Below are 8,617 nucleotides of genomic sequence, written 5' to 3'. Positions count from 1 at the left end.
TTATTGAGAGGCTTAAAGGTATACCAGTCCAATTTTAATCTCTCAAGGTATTTTCAGATTTTTGCTGTCTCTCTTTTGGTGTTCATATTTTTGTCAAGTAAGATATATTTATGAAGAAAAAAATATAGTCTTAAACGTGTTGTATTTATCAAATTTTAGGCAGTAAGAAAATGTATTAATCATTATTAGCTACGCATATTATTTTAAGCTGGTATTTTTATACCGAAATACTCAAGATGTTTATAATATTTATATTAAATTTCATAATTTTTGGACAAACCGTTTTGTTTCTAAATTTCAATTATGATCAGCGCGCATAATTTTGTTTTCTGATTGTAAAAAATATCCGGCGAACTTAAATTTTCAAACAGCAAGGTTTTGATTTAAAATAAAATAGCTAACAAAGGAATGGTGATGTGGAATTTTTATACCAGAATATTCAACATGTTCTTAGTATGTCTTAAAAATCTTGTAATTTTTGGATTAACGATTTAATTTCTAAAAATAAATTGAAATTATTGCAAGAAGTTTTATCCCTGTTTCAAACAGCAAGGTTTTATATTTTTTAAAAATACTTGCAAATCGTATTTTGACATGAAAGTTTTATATGAGACACATATTTTTGCTAGTGTTATATATAAAAATAATTAGGAGTTTTCTGTCACCGGAAGTATTTTTGTTAATATTTAATTTAACAAGTGTTCAGATCTGTCTCGTTTTCTCTAAAACTCAATTTTTAGACAATATATGTTTAAATTAGATTTCTTTATGTTAGAATCTGATTTTGGCACTGCCACTTAAGAAGAAACTTAAGAAGAAAATGTTTAAACTTTTATTTCCTATTCTCCAGAATTTTTCTCTAAAATGTATGTTTTGCCGAAACCCTAGGGCAAAGGGATTTTTATCTTTTCACTTTCGAGTCCTGTCTCTTTTTTTTCCAGAAACTTTATTACGTCCAAAAGTGATTATTAAAACCTATTTGCTATCCGTTCGAATAGGTTCCGAGCCGCATAGCTTTTCCAATCGTTCGAGAGTCTAAGATCTTTTCCCCGAATCAAGGTGAGAATAATCTCACTACAATACGGATTAGTTTAAAATTGACTACGATGAGTGTGTGATCTGAATTGGTTAATATGTGTTGTATGATTGATTGTGTGATATTTCATATATGCGTGAATGTGTTATTAAGTGAATTGTGATTATTATGTTATGTCTTGTTATGAGGAGTTTATGTATGGGTTTAGTACAACTTTGGAATAACATGTTCTAATTATTAGCCTGTTTTATTTATGTCTGTGTCATCTTTATATGTAACGCAAATAATAATCAAGTGATAAGATAAGTAAGAGAGTCGTACCGCCTCGAGCTACAGAGGTATTAAGAGAATTCTCTCGAGCCGACCTACGGGCTCATAAAGAGAGTTTTCTCATACGATATGTTTATTAAATGGTGCGAACTATGAGAGGTCGCAGCCCCGTAGTTCGTTTCCAAAGTGTACACTGAAATTGGTACGACTACTCTAGGGGAACCCCGAATAAAATACGATAAGATTTATGATACGAAAGACCATGACACTGTTAGAACTAAAACACTACTAATCGGTTCATGCATTGCATTGCTCATCTTTTTGTGAGTTATAGTTATTCTCGCCGATCGTTAGCTCATATTATGTGTATTCGTCTGTATTGTAGGTAAGCAACAAATGAACAAGTAAGGAAGGTGGATTAGCGGCGTTCGATGGCTAAGGGGTTGGGTTGTGGTTCCACTCGCTTATTTAAAAGACTTCCGCTACGAAATTTTCTAAACACTCAGTTTGAGATTTTTATGCTTAAGATACTTTCCAAGTTTAATTAGTTTTGCAAAACTGAAGTTGAATTTTTATGGTTTTATTTTCGTTTAATATTCCAACCATCTACTTTAGTTTGAAATTTTGAATTAAGTATTTCTCTTATATTCAAATAATGTTTTTGTAAGATTTCAAATGTTGGTTATTTTCAAAATTGTTTTTATTTTAAAGTCTAAACTTTAAAAATAAATGAAATGATGTTTAAAAGAATTAAGCTTAGTGTGACGGTCCGGAAAGTCGGGTCGTCACACTAACCACCAATTTTGAGAATCTTAATATGAAGGAGGATGAAACTATTACTGAATTCGGTGCTAGAATTTATGATATCTCCAATTAATCTTTTGCTTTGGGAGAGCCTATTAAAGATGCAAAACTTGTAAAAAAAAGTTTTGAGATCTCTTCTAGAACAATTTGATATAAAGGTGATCGTTGTAGAAGAAAGTCATGATGTGAAGAATATGATAATTGATGATCTTATGAGATCTCTCATAACTTTTGAGAGGAATCTGAAAGTGAACGAGTCACAGGAGAGGAACTGTGACGACCCGACTTTTCGGACCGTCATACTAACCTTAATTCTTTTACTTAGAAAAAAAAATAGTGGATAATTTTTTTTTAAACATCGTTTCATATATTTATAAAGTTTAGACTTTAAAATAAAACAAATTTAAAAATAACCAACATCTGAAACCTTACAAAAACATTTGATGAAAATAAGAGAAGTACTTAATTCGGAATCTCAAACTAAAGTAGATGGTTTGAATATTCGACGGAAATAAAACCTCAAAAATTCAACTTCAGTTTTGCGAAACTAATTAAACTTGAAAAATATCTTAAGCATAAAAAATCTCAAACCGAGTGTTTAGAAAATTTCGTAGCGGAAGTCTTTTAAATAAGTGAGCGGAACCACAACCCAACCCCTTAGCCATCGAACGCCGCTGATCCACCTTCTCACTTGTTCATTTGTTGCTTACCTACAATACGGACGAATACACATAATATGAGCTAACGCTCAGCGAGAATAACTATAACTCACAAAAAGAGATGAGTAATGCGATGCATGATCCGGTTATTAGTGTTTTAAATTCTAATAGTGTCATGGTCTTTCGTATCATAAGTCTTATCATATTTTATTCGGGGTGCCCCTAGAGTAGTCGTACCAATTTCAGTGTACACTTTGGAAACGAACTACGGGGCTGCGACCTCCCATAGTTCGCACCATCTAATAACATATCATATGAGAAAACTCCCTTTATGAGCCCGTAGGTCGGCTCGAGAGAATTCTCTTAATACCTCCGTAGCTCGAGGCGGTACGACTCTCTTACTTATCTTATCACTTGATTATTTGTGTTACATACAAAGATGACATATGACATAAACATAAATAAAACATGCTAATAATTAGAACATGTTATGCCAAATTTGTACTAAACTCATACATAAACTCATCATAACCAAACATGACATAATAATCACAAATCACTCAATAGCATATACACGCACATAAGAAATATCACACAATCAATCATATAACACATATTAACCAAATCAGATCACACACTCATCGTAATTAATTTTAAGCTAATCCGTATTGTAGTGAGATTATTCTCACCTTATTGAGCCGGGGAAAAGTTCTTAGACTCTCGAACGATTGGAAAAGCTATTCGGCTCGGTACCTATTCGAACGGGTAGGAATTAGGTTCTTAGAAGACACTTCTAGACTAACAAAGTTTCTGGAAAAAAAAATCAGAGAAGGAACAGGGACGTCAAAAGACGAAAATACCCTTCGTCCTCGGGTTCCGGAAAAAAAAAATAATCTCAGAGAAAAATTCTGGAAAAATTCCAGAGACTATAAAATATAAATTTGAACATATTAGTCTTCAGTGATAAGACCAAAATCGGGCTCCAACATGAAGAAAACTAATTTAAACATATATTGTCTAAAAATTGGGTTTTAGAGAAAACGAGACGGATCTGCGCACTTGTTAAAATAAAATACTAACAAAAATACTTCCGGTAATTTAAACCTCATACTTATTTTTCTATGTAACAACAACATATATAGGTATCTCGTATACAAAATTCCAGCCAAAATACGATTTGCAAGTATTTTTAAAAAAATATAAAACCTCTCTGTTTGAAACAGGAATAAAACTTCGCGCAATAATTTTAATTTATTTTTATAAATTAAATAGTTTATCCAAAAATTACAAGATTTTTAAGACATACTAAAAACATGTTGAATATTCTGGTATAAAAATCCCAAATACAAATTCGTTTTGTAGCTGTTTTACTAAAATCAAAACTGGCTGTTTGGATCATTAAAAAGAAAGTTCTACGTACCGATGGTAAAAGATTTTTAGAATAAAAACGGTTTATCCAAAATTGATGAAATTAAAAATACATGCCGTAAACATCTTTAATATTTATTTATAAACATTTCAGCTCAAAATAATATTCATAGCTATATAAAACATTGCGCTTTCTACAATACACAAGAATTATTCTCAGCCAGAAAAAAAAAAAAAAAAAAAAAAAAAAAAAAAAAAAACCTATCCTTTGATGTTCATAAGAAAATAAATACAAATATAAAAAAAACAGTAACATGGCTTATCTTAGGGGCATGAAAGTACCTTGATAAGGCTGTATATGATTGCTTATTAAGATTTTCAGGGGCAAAAAGGATGTGATTGCTTTGATTTATTATTATTTTTTTTCTTTGCTGGAGAGAAAGATCGGGAGAGATAGAATAAAGGAGATATGTATGAGAGGAACAAAAAAATTCTGACTTCAAAAAAATTATAAAACCTCTCGTCTCCTCATTTGATATAATTTACGTTACAAATTTTAATGTAACAATTGTCAATCAGAGAGCAATTAAAGTCTCACTAAAGGACGTATAAAATAAACATTCATGACACAAAATGTGATTGAATATTCTGATAGTATATTACCATTACCATTTCTTTACGTAACTTGCATAAAATATAACATCCTCTTTTGACTTTTCAAAACTTGTGATATATATATATATATATATTCTATACTTGTCAAATTCATTATTTTGTCTTTATACTCATTAAAGCTATACAAAAATACTTAACAAATAAAAAAAACTTTCTACGGGCATATATATATATATATATATATATATCTAATATTATACATGTGCATATATGGTTGATTAAAAAAAATTATAATACACAAAGAAAAGGAAAAAAAATAGTTTACATTATAAATTAAAAAGAATTTCACACATTACTAAGAATCAATAAAAGTACATACGTCTTCTTTATGTCCAGTTGCACATTACACACCCATAAAAGAAAAAGTTAGAGAAAAAAATTATTACTTAATCTAATATACATAATATATACATACACACACGTAATTAAAATTTTATATCACATACTTTCATCTTAATAAGAAATTACATTTCAAAGAAATTTTATCTATAAGAAATTCTCATAATGACTAACTTAAAATTTTAATTTTCCATCACACAATTTAAATTTTCACATAGCTAAATTTTGGGGTTTCACAATCTCCCCAACTTATTAGAATTTTCTTCCCGAAAATTAATATAAGGGAAGAAATATTCTTACTTGACAACACTAAACTTCTAGGAATAGGTCGGGAAAACGCAATCTCATATCATCCTCGCGTTCCCAAGTGGCTTCTTCGATTTTATGATTCCGCCGAAGTACCTTGACTAATGGAATCACCTTGTTCCTTAGGATCTTTTCTTCACGATCAAGAATTTGTACTGGCTTTTCTTCATACGTCAAGTCATCGTGTACTTCGATAGGCTCTTGGATTAGCTCATGATCTGGATCGGGCATGTACTTTTTGAGCATTGAGACATGAAACACATTGTGCACCGATGCTAACTTGGGATTCAGAGCTAGACGGTAGGCTACTTTTCCGATTCTGTCTATGATCTCGAAAGGACCAATGTACCTCGGGCTCAAATTTCCCTTCTTGCCGAATCTCGTCACCACCTTGAGAGGTGCTACCTTCAAGAATACGAAGTCTCCTACTTGAAATTCCAGTGGTCGTCTTCTCTTTTCAGCGTAGCTCTTCTGTCGGCTTTGAGCAGTTCCCATTCGATCCCGTATCTTCTTGATGGCTTCAGTGGTGTCTCGAATAAAATCTGTCTTCTCGAGGCTATTTTCTCCAGATTCGAACCAGTGAATCGGAGATCGACACTTTCTACCATAAAGAGCTTCATATGGGGCAACGCCGATTAAAGCTTGGTAGCTATTGTTGTATGAAAATTAAATAAGTGGCAGTCTCTTATTCCAACTCCCACTAAAATCCATGACACATGCTTGTAGCATATCCTCTAGGGTCTAAATAGTCTTTTCGGATTGACCATCTGTCTGGGGGTGAAAAGCAGTACTGAACTACAGTTGCGATCCCATAGACTTTTGCTCACACCTCCAAAAGTTAGAAGTGAAACGACAGTCACGATCTGAGATGATGGACAAATGAACGCCATGAAGTCTTACAACGTTATTAATGTATAGTTCAGTCAACTTCTCCACCGAGTATGTGACTTTCATTGGTATGAATCTGGCAGATTTAGTCAAATGGTCCACCACTATCCATATAGCATCATAACCCCCAACTGTCTTCGGTAACCCAACCACATAATCCATTGTGATTTGTTCTCACTTCCATTCAGGAACTTCGATAGGTTGTAATTCTCCAGCTGGTCGTTGATGTTCGGCCTTCACTTTCTGACATGTAAGGCATTTACTGACAAATTTTGCAACGTCTCCCTTCATTCCATTCCACCAAAAGTGTTCTCGAAGGCCTTGATACATCTTCGTGGAACCTGGGTGGACTGAATATGGAGTCGCATGTGCTTCGGTCAAAATTTGTCTTCGTAACTCATTTTCGTTGGGTACACAGATCCTTCCATCGAAAAAGAGTACATCATTCTCCGCAATAGAAAATTTTGACTTCTGACCTTCCAATGTATTGTCCTTTATCCTTGACATCTCCGGATCACGTCTATGCCCTTCTTTGATTCTCTCAAACAGATCCGATTGTAAGGTCATGTTGGCTAATCCCCAAGTGCCAATTTCAACTTCCAAGTTATTGATTTCGTCAACGATTCGAGGAGATAATGCATGCATCATCGATAGCCTAGCCTCATCTTTCATACTTAACGCATCAGCTACCACGTTCGCCTTTCCGGGATGGTAATGGATACCACAATCGTAATCATTAACCAATTCTAGCCACCTTCTTTGTCTCATGTTCAACTCTTTCTGAGCGAAGATGTACTTTAAGCTCTTATGATCGGTAAATATCTCACATCGAACACCATACAAGTAGTGTCTCCAGATCTTGAGAGCAAAAACCACTGCCGCTAATTCCAAATCATGAGTAGGATAATTTCTCTCGTGATTCTTGAGTTATCGTGACGCACAAGCCACTACTCTGCCATTTTGCATTAACACTGCACCAAGACCTGCTTTAGATGCATCACTGTAGATAGACAAAGGTTCTCCACTTTCAGGCACTATGAGGATTGGCGCGGTGGTGAGTCTTCTCTTCAACTCGCGAAAACTTTCTTCACACTTCTTGGTCCACTCGTACTTCTTATCTTTCTTGGTTAGGGTAATGAGCGGACAAGCTAACGTAGAAAATCCTTCCACAAATCTTCTATAGTAACCTGCTAGACCGAGAAAACTCTTTATCTTTGTCACACTTCGAGGTTGCTTCCAATCATTCACGGATTCTATCTTAGCAGGATCGATGGAGATTCCGTCTTTAGAAACCACATGCCCAAGAAAATGCACTTTATCCAACCAAAATTCACACTTCGAGAATTTGGCATGCAACTGATGTTGTCTCAGCGTCTGGAGTGCAACTCGTAAGTGACCCTCGTGGTCTTCGGCGCTCTTAGAGTAAATCAGTACATCATCGATGAAGACGATAACAACCTTATCCAAGACGTCGTTAAAGATCCTATTCATCATATCCATGAATGCTGCTGGAGCGTTAGTGAGTCCAAAAGGCATGACAGTGAATTCGTAATGACCATAGCGGGTGCGAAAAGCTGTCTTCGGGATATCGTCCTCCTTGACCCGTAATTGATGGTAGCCGGATCGCAAGTCTATCTTTGAAAATACCTTCGCCCCCTTGAGTTGGTCAAACAAGTCATCAATCCTTGGAAGATAATACTTGTTCTTGACTGTTACCTTATTTAGCTCACGGTAGTCAATACACATGCGGAAAGACCCATCCTTCTTTTTGACAAATAGAACGGGTGCTCCCCCTTATCTAACAATTCTTGAAGTTGAGATTGTAACTCCTTGAGCTCGGCAGGAGCCATTCGATAGGGTGCTTTGGAAATTGGAATTGTTCCAAGTAGCAACTCGATTGCGAAAGAAATCTCACGTTCGGGCGCTAAACCAGGGAGATCTTCAGGAAAAACGTCAACATATTCCCTCACCACTAGCACATCTTGTGGTTTTTTTTTTCGACCTCCTTCGTCTTGTCCACCACAGACGCTAGGTATCCATGACACCCTTTACTCATCAATCTCTTAGCTTGCAATGCTGACACCATCATCTTTGGTTTCTTGAGTGGTCTTCCTACAAAGGTGAACCTCTTCCCCGTCACCGGTTTGAAGGTTACTCTTTTTCGCCGACAATCGATCACTGCATTATTCTCCACCAAGAAGTCCATACCCAAGATGGCATCAAAGTCTTTCATTTCTAAGACAATGAAGTCACTCTTTAGCTCTTGTCCACT

The 8,617-nt window shown here is 34.8% G+C and overlaps 1 long non-coding RNA gene across 1 annotated transcript; it reads right to left on the bottom strand.

Moving 5' to 3' along the window:
• Window positions 1-2,656: 2,656 nt before the first annotated feature.
• LOC149376278 (uncharacterized) lies at window positions 2,657-4,715 on the bottom strand. The gene is made up of 3 exons (XR_016295382.1): window positions 4,480-4,715; window positions 3,459-3,522; window positions 2,657-2,820 (listed from the first exon to the last, which is right to left on the bottom strand). It is a non-coding gene; the product is annotated as an uncharacterized LOC149376278 (long non-coding RNA).
• Window positions 4,716-8,617: the final 3,902 nt, after the last annotated feature.

This window comes from Urtica dioica, unplaced genomic scaffold (assembly GCF_054948205.1).
Source record: "Urtica dioica subsp. dioica isolate 48M unplaced genomic scaffold, U.dioica_male_clone48M_v1_H2 Urtica_dioica_male_H2_contig_21, whole genome shotgun sequence".
Classification (NCBI taxonomy): domain Eukaryota; kingdom Viridiplantae; phylum Streptophyta; class Magnoliopsida; order Rosales; family Urticaceae; genus Urtica; species Urtica dioica.
This window is presented reverse-complemented; position numbering and strand designations above follow the sequence as displayed.